The sequence below is a fragment of the Paroedura picta genome, chromosome 2, assembly GCF_049243985.1.
Source record: "Paroedura picta isolate Pp20150507F chromosome 2, Ppicta_v3.0, whole genome shotgun sequence".
NCBI lineage: Eukaryota > Metazoa > Chordata > Lepidosauria > Squamata > Gekkonidae > Paroedura > Paroedura picta.
In genome coordinates this window covers 38,743,911-38,757,586 of record NC_135370.1, presented here as the reverse complement: position 1 = coordinate 38,757,586, position 13,676 = coordinate 38,743,911, and the positions used below count along the sequence as shown (strand labels likewise).

At 48.9% G+C, this 13,676-nt stretch overlaps 1 protein-coding gene across 5 annotated transcripts in view; it reads left to right on the top strand.

Annotated features, from left to right (window-relative positions):
• The window catches only part of B3GALT1 (beta-1,3-galactosyltransferase 1), a 504,258-nt gene that overhangs the window by 23,907 nt on the left and 466,675 nt on the right, over window positions 1-13,676 (top strand). For 3 of the 5 annotated variants that reach the window (XM_077319819.1, XM_077319817.1, XM_077319818.1), the window contains exon 1: window positions 8,639-8,861. The exons of 1 other annotated variant lie outside the window; for it this stretch is intronic. The gene's annotated coding sequence lies outside the window, so the exon portion shown is untranslated. Of the gene's footprint in view, window positions 1-8,638; window positions 8,862-10,281; window positions 10,300-13,676 lie in introns of those variants that run through there. One more of the 5 variants, XM_077319822.1, reaches the window with a different exon arrangement.

The following is a 13,676-nucleotide window of genomic DNA, read 5'->3' as shown; positions in this document are numbered from 1 at the left end:
AATGTAAGCCACTTTGAGACTCTTCAGGGCAGAGAACAGTGGCATATAAGAACCAACTCTTCTTCTTCTTCTACTTCTTCTTCTTTTTCCTTGTAATCTTCATCTGAAGTTTTCTACATAGAATGTAAGAGGTGCCCTGCTGGATCAGACCAATTGTTCACAGTTTACAGCAGGGGTAGTCAAACTGCAGCCCTCCAGATGTTTATGGACTACAATTCCCATGAGCCCCTGCCAGCATTATGGGAATTCTAGTCCATGGACATCTGGAGGGGCGCAGTTTGACTATCCCTGGTTTAAAGCCTGCAGGATACTCCATATCAAGGGAGGGCTCGGGCCTCATGAGAGCAGCCATCCTGGGCTGGTTTGCACAACACCGCCATGTTTGGCATGCAACACTGGGGGGCAGGGCTAGGCTGGCTGGTCCTTTAAATTTGGCCATGCAATGGCTCCCAGCCTCCCTTTGCTTCTTTGGCTTTAACCCATCCCACCCTCCCATTTATTTGTTTATATGCAGTCTTTCCATTGTGCCTGTATTGTTGCTTTCATACTGTTTTCTTCCTAGTGGTCGTTGCTCATGGGGTAGATTGGGCGATAAGCACATATATGGTCATGTCAACCCACCCACCACTCCCAAAATGGCCAATGATGGGCCTGGAGGGGGTGGAAGGGGAGGGACCCCGGGTGGGCGTGTCCACAGCGCTGCTTCCCAACCATATTCTGCATGATCACGCCACTTCTGGGGTTTCTCAAAGCCTGAGGAATGTTTCTGGGGGTTCTCAATGATAAAAAGTTGAGACAGGCTGGTCTGGACTTGGAGGCAATCAGGAAGTAGTAAGCCCTGGATCTTCCTAGCTAGGAATTTGATATTCATAGCTCTAAATGTACCCAATAATGACTCAGTCGCAGATGGGCTCCTGAGGTTTAGAGATCAGGAGGTTAGGAAAAGTAATGCATTTTTTCCGCACAGCAGGCCGAGGTTGCAGGCAGCTGAGCTTGCCAAAAGTGAAATCCAAGCGCAAAAGTCATATCATGCTTTTATTGCGGCTGGTATTAATAAAAGGCATTACGTGGCATTTGCTCTTGTATTTATTCTCAGGCACTCTGCTTTGGAAACATGCTCCCCTTATGTTTTAACGTTTATCTCCGACAGAATAACGGCGGGGAAATTACTTTTATTAAAAAAAACACCTGGGACTGTGAGGCAGATTCATACTGCACAACAAAATCGTGGCAACGCCAGGTTGGCTTGCATGGCATTGCGGTAGAACGCCATTGACGCGGAGCCAAAATAGACTCAGTTGCCAGCCATAGTACAGCCACTTACTGGTTCACTTCCTTTACAGCAGTAGTTCTCAGCCTTCCTAATGCCACAACAACCCTTTCATACAGTTCCTCATGTTGTGGTGACCCCCAACCATAACATTACTCAGGTGTTCTTTCACAGAAATTAAACCGAAACTGACCAATGGCGTGAAGATCCATTGTTCATGATTGTATATAAATGTTTCTTTTCCTGGGGTTTCTCAGTTCAGTTCTGCCTCTTGTCCCACCATACTGATCTCACTGCTCCAGACAGACGAACGCTCTACCAACCCCGAAGACTGTTGTGTGGGTGGTGCCCCCCCCCCACGGCCAAGCTGTTGCCCTGCTGCAACCCCTGTGAAAGGGTCGTTCGACCCCCAAAGGGGCCCCGACCCCCAGGTTGGGAACCACTGATTTACAGCCTGCTAGACTCCAGGCGGGTTACAAAACATAAAACATATTTAAAAATCTGAAGCCAAAGGCATTAAAACATCCACTAAACACTGCAGTAGAACCACCGTTGCTATTCCACAGTTCCACTAGGCTAATATGTTGTAAACCATCTCGAGTCTCTATGCAGAGAAGGGTGGTCCATCAATTCGATAAAAATGGTATTAGCAAACAAACTAACTAACAAAAACTGACTAAGCCATGACTCACAAGAATGCAAAAAAGTGAACGACGGAGGTAGAAATGTCCCCCTGAGCAGTTCCATTCTATTATGGTCCTGATACCCTTAACACTATTTCGCCCCCTTATATATTTGGGAAACAGCCTCCTGGGAGGAGACTGTCTGGGGCCTGTCCGTCCTGATTGGCCCTCCCCCTCCAGCTCCCACCCTCCCTCCTTGCCTGCTAGAAGCCTTGTGGCTGCGGCCTCCATTGTCGCCCACAAGAGAGCCAGTTTGGTGTAGTGGTTAGGAGTGCGGACCTCTAATCTGGCATGCCAGGTTCGATTCTGCGCTCCCCCACATGCAGCCAGCTGGGTGACCTTGGGTTCACCACAGCGCAGATAAAGCTGTTCTGACCGAGCAGTGATATCAGGGCTCTCAGCCTCACCCACCCCACGGGGTGCCTGTTGTGGGGAGAGGAATGGGAAGGCAAATATAAGCCGCTTTGAGCCTCCTTCGGGTAGGGAAAAGCGGCATATAAGAACCAACTCTTCTTCTTCTTCTTCTACAAGGAGAGAGGCAGCGACAGGGCTTTGCAGCCCACAGGTATGCTCCTGCTGGAAGGGAACCGGGGGGGGGGGAGTTTGCAGCCTCCCTGTGGGCTGCAAAGCCCTGTCGCTGCCTCATCCGACAGTCACTGGGCTATGGATTACGGTTAAGGGCTTAGTGTTATGTATGTGGGTCCTGAACTGCACTGAACTGTATGTACAGCTATCCTGTTACAATGGGTGGCCTCCTCCCATATTAACCAATGAACTGTTGCCTTCATGGTTCAATCACAGGGCTCTGTTAAGGACCAATCAGGGTCCTTGGCATCCCTACAGTGCAGAGCAAAAGGCCGGGGTATACTTTAAAGCAGGGGTAGTCAGCCTGTGGTCCTCCAGATGTCCATGGACTACAATTCCCATGAGCCCCTGCCAGCATTTGCTGGCAGGGGCTCATGGGAATTGTAGTCCATGGACATCTGGAGGGCCACAGGCTGACTACCCCTGCTTTAAACAATTTCATTTCATAGAGGTATTGAAGTACCAATTCATTTACAAGTGAGAGGAACAACCACTGAGGAAAATTTACCTTGAAAACGGGAGAGATCTAGTTTTGGTTGGATCCTGCAATGAAGCCACACAGAAAGAAGAGACCTTTTATTTAATTTTCTTTATTCTGTATAAAATCTGCAAACATTGCTAGTAGCCTCGGGATAGGTTTTTCTTTCTTTTTGGTTGTATAGACTACAAACCGTCCCTTTTGTCTATATTTGATATTGTGAGGCAACATGCTGAGCTTTGAGGAGGAAACTTTAGCTGAATGGGATGTTTGCTGCCTCTTTAGACCTTAGGAAACAGCTGCCGCTCTTAACCAAGCTGGCTCTCACTACACCAAGATGGCTCTTTCTCACTTTTCTTCTCTCCCACATTATCATGGTAGGCCACTTGTCACACTGTGGAGAAGCTGTCTGTTCCCAGTCACTGATTCTGATTTGTGAGCTTCAATTCTGCCTATGGTGAGAGCCTGAACAACTTTTGCTTATGAAGAAGAAGAGTTGGTTCTTATATGCTGATCCTGAGTTGAGCATGGGGTTGGACTAGATGGCCTGTATGGCCCCTTCCAACTCTATGATTCTATGCTGCTTTTCTTTACCGGAAGGAGTCTCAAAGTGGTTTATATTCACCTTCCCTTTCCTCTCCCCACAACAGACACCCTGTGAGGGAGGGGAGGCTGAGAGAGCCCTGATAAAACTGAAGAAGAAGAGTTAGTTCTTATATGCCACTTTTCTCTACCCGAAGGAATCTCAAAGCGGCTTGTAATCACCTTCCCTTTCCTCTCCCCACAACAGACGCCCTGTGAGGTGGGTGAGGCTGAGAGAGCCCTGATATCACTGCTTGGTCAGAACAGCTTTATCCGCCGTGACGAGCCCAAAGTCACCCAGTTGGCTGCATGTGGGGGAGTGCAGAATCGAACCTGGCTTGACAGATTAGAAGCCACCGTTCCTAGCCACTACACCAAGCTGGCTGGTTATTCGAAGGGTGGCTGGTTGTCAGTAGTAAGAAACCAGCACTCCAATACAGGTCTAGTCTGTTCATCCCTCTTCTACAACTGTTGTTCATCCCTCTTCTACAACTCTGCCGCTTGCTCCTTTTATACATCTTTCAATTGATATCTCCCCCCCCCAAAAAAAATCTGATACCCAGGGGTAATTAACCCAAGCAATGTTGACATTCAGACATGGATTTTATTAGCACTTGAATCAATGCGTCGCTCCTTAAGTGTTTGGCAGCCGGGGGAATGTATGTAGGGTGCTTAGATTGAGGCAATAACAACAGAGGCTGAGGGTCCTTTTCTCCAAGCTAGCTGGTGGTAAAAGTATCTTCAGTACCAGTGGCGGTGGCACATAGCTTTCCGCAGACCTCTGTGGACCGAGAAAACACATAGACATCCGTTGTGTACAGCTAAGATACTTGTATTTTAATAAGCAGTTCTACATAAAACCAAATTGGCTGCCTTATGTCACCTTATTCAGATGTGAGTCTTCTTCTGCTCTCTTGGACTTTTGTCATTTCATGCACATACAAAAACATCCCCCCCCCCCCAACTCCCGGCATAGATTCCAAAAAGGCAAATTGTTTGGTTTCAAAGCTGAACGGGTTATCTCCCTTTGGCTTAGCTAATAAAGCAGTCCTAAACAGATTTATATCCTTCTACGTCCAGTAAAGTCAATGGGCTTTGAAGACTATAATTCTGCTTAGGATGCGGTACAGTGGGCAGACTGTTGGACGAGGATCTGTGAGACCCAGGTTGAAATTCCCCCTCTGCCATGGAAGCCTGCTGGGTCACTTTGGGACGGATGCACACTGACTGTTTTTGCACCAGCAATATAGTTCGGATTTGCATTTTTAAAGGGTCGACTTTTTTGTCCATTTCCACACTGAAATGTGCTTCTTCAGGCACAGGCGCAAATTGACCCCTCACATACTCTGCAGCAAAGGAATCCCCAGTAAACCGGATTTCATCTTTCCAATTGGGGTCTAACGGGGTCTAACTCAGGGCTGCCCAATGCGAAAATGCATGCAGTTGTGGTTTTCCCTGTGCCCGCCATTGAAAGTCATTTGGGAATGCCCCGTTATTTGTCACCGTCCTCCCTCTCCCACCCTCCCTCCTGAAAAATATGCCTTTAAAAAGGGGGGGCTGATCACATTACAAGCAGTCTTGCAGAACAATGTTATAATGTCATAACATTATAACCCAAGTTTAAAAAAAAACACATTCAGGACACTTGGGGGGGGAGGGGGGAGGGGATCAAGGGTGCAGAATGGTGGGATTAAGGCCACAACAAAAACAAAGCAGGCACCCTTTTGCAAAGAACACATGTTTAGAAAAAGGAAGGGAGCAAAGCATGATGGGAGGCTGCCTCTAGTCTGCTGGACGTGTTGCGAAAACATGTCACAAACTGCAGCCTAGGAAATAAGGGGAAGAATGTCCAAATGCAGAAACCCTAAGAATCAACTCACAGAGGAGGCCCAAGGTCACCCAGCTGGTTCCATATGGGGGAGTGCAGAATAGCCCTACCTTGCATACCCAGGGAACTGCTGATCGTTACTGTAGGATGGTAGAATTTCCTCCAGGCCTGGCTGGATTCTGGAGATTTTCGGTGGTGGTGGGGATCACTTGGGCATGAAATTGGGATCACCATGGGTGGGCAGGTAGTTGTGAGTTCCTGCATTGTGCAGGGGGTTGGACTAGATGACGCTGAGGTCCCTTCCAACCCTGTGATTTATGATATAGTCCATTGTCAACTGATGTATGATACACTGAAATGCATCTTTATACATGCTGTTGTACAATAATATTGATGTGCAGTAGTGCAAATTAGTGTACACCTTCTAGTGCGCTGTACTATTTTAAGTGAGGTGAGCCTTGCCTTCTTTATAAGCTCTTTCATGGTGTGTTTATTATTTGTTGGGTGTCACAGACATCAGACGGATACAAGTGCATTGTCAGATTCACATGACAAGGGATTCAAAGATACCTATGCAGTCCTGAAATGAAGTAAATACGGATGCACACCCCAAATGTCTGCACTGCATAATCTCAGTTCTTCTCAGGCACTAATTCACTGTCATCTGCTCCAGACAGTATGGTTTAGATCTCTTTAAAAAAAAATTTAATGCCATGAAATATGGGAGACATTCTTCCAAGGTGTGCTTGGAAGATACTTTGTACCAAGAGTGAGATTGCAGACAAGACAACTGTGTATAGTATGCACTATCTGCTTGCTGTAAGACCTTGTCTTGTTCCTATCACATTGTCCTCTGTTTATGTAATACAATATTCTAAACAAGATGAACAAGATTCAAGTCTACCAATTGCTTGGTGTAGTGGTTAGGAGCGCCAGCTTCTAATCTGCTGAGCTGGGTTTGATTTCCTGCTCCTCCACATGCAGCTGGATGTCCTTGGGCTCCCCACAGCACTGATAAAGCTATTCTGACCAAGCAGTAATATCAGGACTCTCTCAGACTCACCTGCCTCACAGGGTATCTGGTGTGGGGAGAGGAAAGGCAAGGAGATTGCTTTGAGACTCCTTCTGTTAGAGAAAAGTGGCATATAAAAACCAGCTCTTCTTCTTCAAGCAGGCTTTCTCAACCAGGGTTTCTTGAAAGTCCTGGAAGGGTTTCCAGGATAGGTGGGTTAATTTTTAATATAATTTAAAAATGAATTAAACATTCATTGGGTGATGTGACCATATGGTCATATCAACCCTCCCCAATGATGGGCCTGGACGGGGTGGGAAGGGGAGGGGCATGTACACAGCTATGCTTCCCAACCATATTCTGCAGGGTCACATTGCTCCTGGGGTTTCTTGAAGCCTGAAGAATATTTCAGGGATTTCTCAATGGTAAAAAAGTTGAGAAAAGACTAACAAGATTTCCAGATAATAAGCTTCAGAAGGTCAACGTTCTCAGAAACCTTTTTGGTCTTTAAAATGCTACGGGATTCAAATATCACTAATTCTCTGCAAGGTTCAACATGCCCCGTCTAAATAACCCTTCCTCAGACACTGTGAAATTAAAAGATCCCTTTCATTGCTCTGAGGAAGTGTGCATGCACACGAAAGCTTGCCCCTTGAGTAAAACATTGCAGGTCTTAAAGGGGCCACTGGACTCAAACTCTGTTATACCTTGTTGAATACTTTTCACTTTGCTTGAAATTTCTGTAAGCCTACTCCAATTCTGTTGCCTATTAGGTCGCATCCCATTTCTTGCATTGATTTACACTGGATAATCCACCTTAAGCCCCAGTGAGCAAGGGGGACTATGACTCAAGGAAGTGAATAAATCCCCCCCCCCCCCGGTTCTGTTTTATTCCATGGGTCTCACTCTTAAGGAAAATGTTGTTAGGGCAGAAACTTAATGATGGGCTGCCTGGCTGTTCTCTGGGTGTGTGCTTTGGCCCTGCAGAGAATGGCAAGCAGACCCCCAATGTCGAGTTTCGTAGCCTTGGTTAGGCTGCACTGGGGGGAAATGCCCCTTCCAGCCCTACCATCTCTCTTGAATTCTTACTAACCCTCACGCTCCATGGATCCACATCACCATTTCATTTTAAATAATAATAATAAAGGCATGGACGTTCCCAAGGAAACTCTCTTTGAAGAAAAGGAAAGAAACTGGAGAAAAGGCTGTGGGAGGGAGAGAAGAAGAGCTGGGTTTTTTAATACCCCGTTTTTCACTACTGAAAAGAGTCCCAAAGCAGCTTAAAAACACCCTTCCCTTTCTCTCCCCACAACAGACATCCTGTGAGGTGGGTGGGAATGAGAGAGCTCTGAGAGAACTGATCTGTGAGAATGGGTCTCAGGGAACTGTGACTAGCCAAAGGTCATAACAGTAACGGGAGCTCCTGGCATTCATTCATTCATTCATTCATTCATTCATTCATTCGATTTTGCTGGAGACCAAGTTTGACTGGCAATCTCAGCTGTGCATCTTTTTGCTGAGCAACAGGGCTCTGGAAGGCAGTTCTTGCACATGTAGCAGCATGCCAGTGAGCCGTTGTGGTGTGGTTAAGAGAGGTGGACTCTAACCTGGAGATTTGGGTTTTTCTCTCTTCCACATGCAGCCAACTGGGTGACCTTGGGTTGTGCACAGTTCTCTCAGAGCTCTCTCGGCCCCAGCTACCTCACGGGGTGTCTGTTGTGGGGAGAGGAGGGGTAGGCGGTTGTAAGCCGCTTTGGGACTCCTTCGGGTAGTGAAAAGCGGCATATAAGAACCAACTCTTCTCCTTCTACCTTTGCCTTGTCTTCACTTTCCCTCTTTTCGGCTCCTACCACACACCTGCCAGTCTGATTTCCAGAGACCTCTCGCTCTCTCAATTTTTTTCCAAAAAAGCCCAATAAACCGGCTTTCCGCTGCCAACCACGCCTCCAGCAGGCGCTCCTCGCCCTCCCCGCGGCGCCCCCGAAAAGCGCAGGCTCGCGCCCCCCTCGCTCTCGCCCCGGCGAGCCGCCTTCCCACCCGCCCGGCAGCCCAGCGGCCGAGCCCAGGCGCGGAGGAGACCACGGGGCGGAGGGGAGGGAGGCGGAGCCGCTCTCGCGCTCCCATTGGCTGGCGGGCCCTCTCCCTAGGAGCCCGCGGAGACGGCGATTGGCGGCGGCCGCTGTCACTCGGCGAGGGCCAAGTTCCATTGCGGGCTGGGCGTTCGGGGCGAGCTGCTGCTGCTGCTGCTGGCGCGGCGGCGGCGGCTGGTGCAGCTGCGGGAGGCTGAGCGGCGGCGGCGGCTGATGGAGAAGTGCTGCTGGCGGCCGGGGCGGCGGGCAGCGGCAGCAGGAGCCGGCGAGGGCGGCCAGCGGGAGCCGCGGCGCGACCAGCCGGGCGCAGGCAGCCCAGCCCTGCCGGGAAAGGTACCCCCCGTTCCCGCTTGCTGCGTGCGACGGGTCCGGCTCCGCGCTCGGGGGCCGCGCTGGGCAGCCGTGGGCGGGAGGGTCGCGCTCCGGGCCGGGGGCGGCGGGCGGCGGGCGGCTGGCATGTGCGCCGGAGGCTTTCCCTGGCGGTGGCTCGGATGCCCTTCACAAAGCGCCGCCGACGCCGCGAACGCGAGAGGGAAGCGGAACCCACCGGGGGGGGGGAGGGAGAGGGCTGGCGCGGTGGAGCCCCCCGAGGTGAGGGCGGAATAAAAGGGGGCTCCCCGCTTGAACTTTCTTGCCCGGTGAAAAGAGGGGCCAGCCCCAGATGGGTGGGTGGGGGCTTGGTGTGGGGCTAGCCCAGGGGTGCCCCCCCCGGAGCCGGGCGAATGGGGAGCCTGCCAGCGTTGCTCCTCCAGAGCCCAGCGCAGCAAGTTTTCTTGGGGGAAGGAACCTCCGGGAAGTTCTTCTCCTGCTGGAGGCTTCTGCGGGGCTTGTGGGGAAAGAAGTAGGAGATGCTCAGGATCCCTCCCCGGCACCCGGTGCCCCTCTCCTTCTTGGAAGTTTTAGGAGCAAGGGGGCAGAGATAACCCCTCGGGTATTCTTTTTTTTGGGGGGGGGGGAAGAGCTTCAGAATGGTGTTTGGCTTTGCATCTGTGGTCCAGAGAAGAGAGGAGCCCAGAGGTTTCCAGCTGTGCACTGTTTCCCCATACTGGGATGTCGGATCCTGTGTCAGCCCCGCTGTTGCTTTGCTTTCCAAGAAAAGGGCAGTGAGATTTCTGGTTTAGTGCTTTACAACTAGCAGGACTGCCCAGTGAAGAGATGGGTTGAACCTGCTGCTCTTGGAAACCAGTCCCGAAGGGGGTTTCTTCTTCTTTTGACCAGGGGGATCAGAAGGAATGAAAACGGGGGAATCGGGAGGAATGAAAATGCTTTTTTTTATGGACAAAACTCTGCAGACGGGATTTGCCGGCTGGCATCTTGGAGCGTTACAACTTTGTGAAACGGATGAGACCGCCCCTATTTGTTTATTATTTCATACCGTGAGCTGCTTATGGGGGATGGGACAAGAGTCCTTGCCTAGGGCACCTTTCCAAACGTCCACACTTCTTGGGGATTAGTTTTGGGGGTTGGAAATGTGCCTCTCCATTTAGGCAAGTGGCCTCCAGCCTGGGGAATCCTGAGCTGCAGTCCATGCTGGAGCCTATTCAGGTACTTCCTGTCCCTGGATATTGAATCACCTTGTGGACTTCTGCTGGTCCCTCGAGGAGTGAAGGAAAAGCTTAGAAGAGGCAAGGCTGCAGATTTGCTCCCAGGTGCGAGGGAAGGGGAAACAGTCGCTCTCCAAGGGAGAACCCAGAACAGCAATCTCAGGCTCATGAAGTTTTCTTAGCAATCATTCCCCCCCCAAAAAAAAAACAATCAGGATTTGACAACAGTAAGTGAAACTTTTTTCCAAACTGTTTTGGGGACAGGTAAGCTTTCTTCCAGGTGGCTGAATTCATGGAAAGTTATCATGATCAAGTGGCCGGATTGGGTTCCGGAATGCAATGAATCCAAAGCAAGCTTCTCAAGAGCATCTGGTTTGCAGTAATTTAGGGGTGGACCTTTGCCAGGGAGGGAAGCCCCCCTCCCCCTTAAACTTTGTGGAACTTGAGTAAACCAGCCTGTGTGGTAACGGTAGTGTTTTGAAGGCTGGATCTAGGGTGGGGTTGGGGGTTGCCTCAGCATTGAATGATTTTTCTCATGGGTTAAAAAAAAAGAATGACTGGGTGGGTGAAAAATTTAGTCTCTAATAGAGCAATAGCTGGACCTCATAGTTCTGAGATGGGTCTTTATTTCGGGATGATGTGCTTCATGGTTGGAAGCGCACCTACGTGTTGTACCATTGATGTCATTAACTGCGAGACGGAACAAATGTTCACAGATTGGGGGGGAGTGTGTGTGGGGAGGTTCACCTCTCTGTGATCCTGCAATGTGATATGAAATCTGGTCTACACGGTGTACGAATAGTCATCCTCAATGTTTAAAAGTCTGTTTGATAGATTCAGATGGCATTTTGATCCTTAGTGGCGTCTGCATAACAGAGGTTGTCTGGGAGAGAAAATGTGCTGAGAACATAGCCGAGCTATCCGAAATCCGCCACATGGGTGGAAATTTTATTTTATCTGTTTTTATTTACGTCAATAATTTATAGACTGCCTTTCTCACTGGAATGTCGGCCAGCTTATCCAGAGTGAGCCGATCCAATCAACAGGGTGGGTCGTTTCAGTAAATGATGAAATAGGATTTGGGTTGGCAGAACCAGCCAGAACCCCAGAACTGAAGCAAAGCAGATTGTTAGCAGACCATGCACAATAGTATAGACTGCAGTCCCCAATAACTTATCCACATAACTTTGGGAATCATTGTGTACATGTGGCACATGAGGACTAGTAACTTACCACAAGTTTGCATGCCCACCTTTTCTCTCTCCGTGCTTCTGGTATTTGGGACGTGTCCACCATTTCCATGTTTTACTTGATTTCAGTAACTCCGGGTTAGTACTAACTTCCAATCTACGGCTGGGAAGCCAGCTGTAAATCAGGGTTTCAGATCATATTTTCAGGTGGGTAGCCGTGAGACTTTGTGGCAGCAGAACACGATACAAATTCAGAAGCACAGTGACCAACTGGATAAAACCTGGGCTCAAATTTCCTTCTGCGACTACGGACTTGTCAGATACAAGACTGGAGTGTAATTTGCTCAGATATGACAGTAGCAGGAATGAAAGAGGGGTGGTGGGTGAGAATTGGTGAGCAAGAAGGTAAATGGTATCCTGTACATTTGGACCACATTCCCAACCCACAGTCTAGAGCAGGGATTCTCAACCTGGGGGCCGGGACCCCTTTGGGGGTCGAACAACTCTTTCACAAGGGGTCACAGGGGGGCAAGTAGCTTGGCTAGGTGGGGCGCCATCCACACAACAGCCTTGCGGGGTAGATCCAGATAGAGCATTTGTCTGTCTGGAGCAGCGGAAAAGAGCAAAATCGGCATGGTGGGACAAGAGGCAGTACTGAACTGAGAAACCCTGGAAAAAACCCAGTTTATTTACAATCATGAACCATGGATCAGTTTTGGTCAGTTTTGGTTTAATTTCTGTGAAAGAACACCTGCATAATTTTATGGTTGGGGGTCACCACAACATGAGGAACTGTATTAAAGGGTCACGGCATTAGGAAGGTTGAGAACTATTGGCCTAGAAGATGGTGAAATTTAGATTCAGGGTAAACAAAGAAGACATTATAGGAATATTCTTATTATGTTTGCATTTATTCTCTACCTTTTCTCGGGAGAATCAGGGCAGATTACAACAAAAGTAAAATTACATAAAATAAAATACAACAAAGGAAATTAACTTCAGCTCAATGAGTTTTGAAACATTAAGTGTTAGATCCGTGGGTGCATGGAAGGAAACCAGGACTGCTGGGTGTACGAATAGCTCTTTTATTGTGATCTCAGCATGAGTGCAAGGTGTAGCAAGCAGCAACAAGACCGAGACCCCCCCCCTCCCCCAAGAAACCTCAGCATATATACAGGCAGCAGACAATAGATTTTCCCGCCAGTGCTTGCGATTGGTTAGATCGAGGTTTAAACCAATTGGATCTAGCAGCGCATTGGTCAGTAACACGGCTGCTGGGATCCTGCCTTGGTCGTCAAGGCAGATCCACAAACACAACATTAAGATAAAAATTAAAAGCTTCAGTTGCTCCGTTATCCCCATCGTAGTGGAAAGAGGAGGGTACTATGAACCCTTTAGTTGGAATCTAATTTGGTGGTTTCTGACAGGGAGGCCTATGGTTTCAGGTGTTATTTCAGGCCTCAACCACAGGCCTGGCAGAAGAGCTCCATCTTGCAAGCCCTGCAGAACCATTTAAGGTCCCACATGACTCTGGTCTCATTCGATAGAGTGTTCCAGAGGAGCGTGTCCAGAGGAGGGCAACAAAGATGGTGAGGGGTTTGGAGACTAAGACGTATGAAGAAAGGTTGGGGGAGCTTGGTCTGTTTAGCCTGGAGAGGAGACGACAAGTATTTAAAAGGGTGCCATATGGAGGATGGAGCAGAATTGTTCTCTCTTGCCCCAGAGGGACAGACCAGAACGAATGGGATGAAACTAATTCAAAAGAAATTCCATCTAAACATCCGGAAGAGGTTCCTGATAGTTAGAGTGGTTTCTCAGTAGAACAAGCTTACGTGGGAAGTGGTGGGTTCTCCATCATTGGAAATTTTTAAACAGAGGCAGGATAGCCATCTGACGGGGAGGCTGATTCTGTGAAGGCTTAAGGGAGTGGCAGGTTACAGTGTCCTACATAGTGCAGGGGGTTGGACTAGATGACCCATGAGGTCCCTTCCAACTATGATTCTATGATTCCAAAAGAGCTGGGGGGGGGGGATGCCTCTTTACACAGTGGGTGATTAAAATGTGGAATGTGCTGCCAAAGGATGTAGGGATGGCCACAAACATAGACACCTTTAAAAGGGGATTAGATAGATTCAAGGGGGATAATGGATATCAGAGGTTACTGTCCTCTAAAGGAAGCAACATCAGGGGAGGTCCACACTGGTTGACCAGTGTGTGAGGCAGCGTGTAGACTAGATGAGCCACTAGTCTAGGCTGCCCTTATGTTAAAACAGAATCACTGGGTTGAGATTGGTTCGCAATAGAAGAGAAATTTAATTTAGTTGATGAAAGTGTCACGTTGATACCCCAGAGTTTGAAGTAGTCCTTTGAAATATGGCAGAACAGTCAGTCACTATCAAATCAGGCTGCCATTA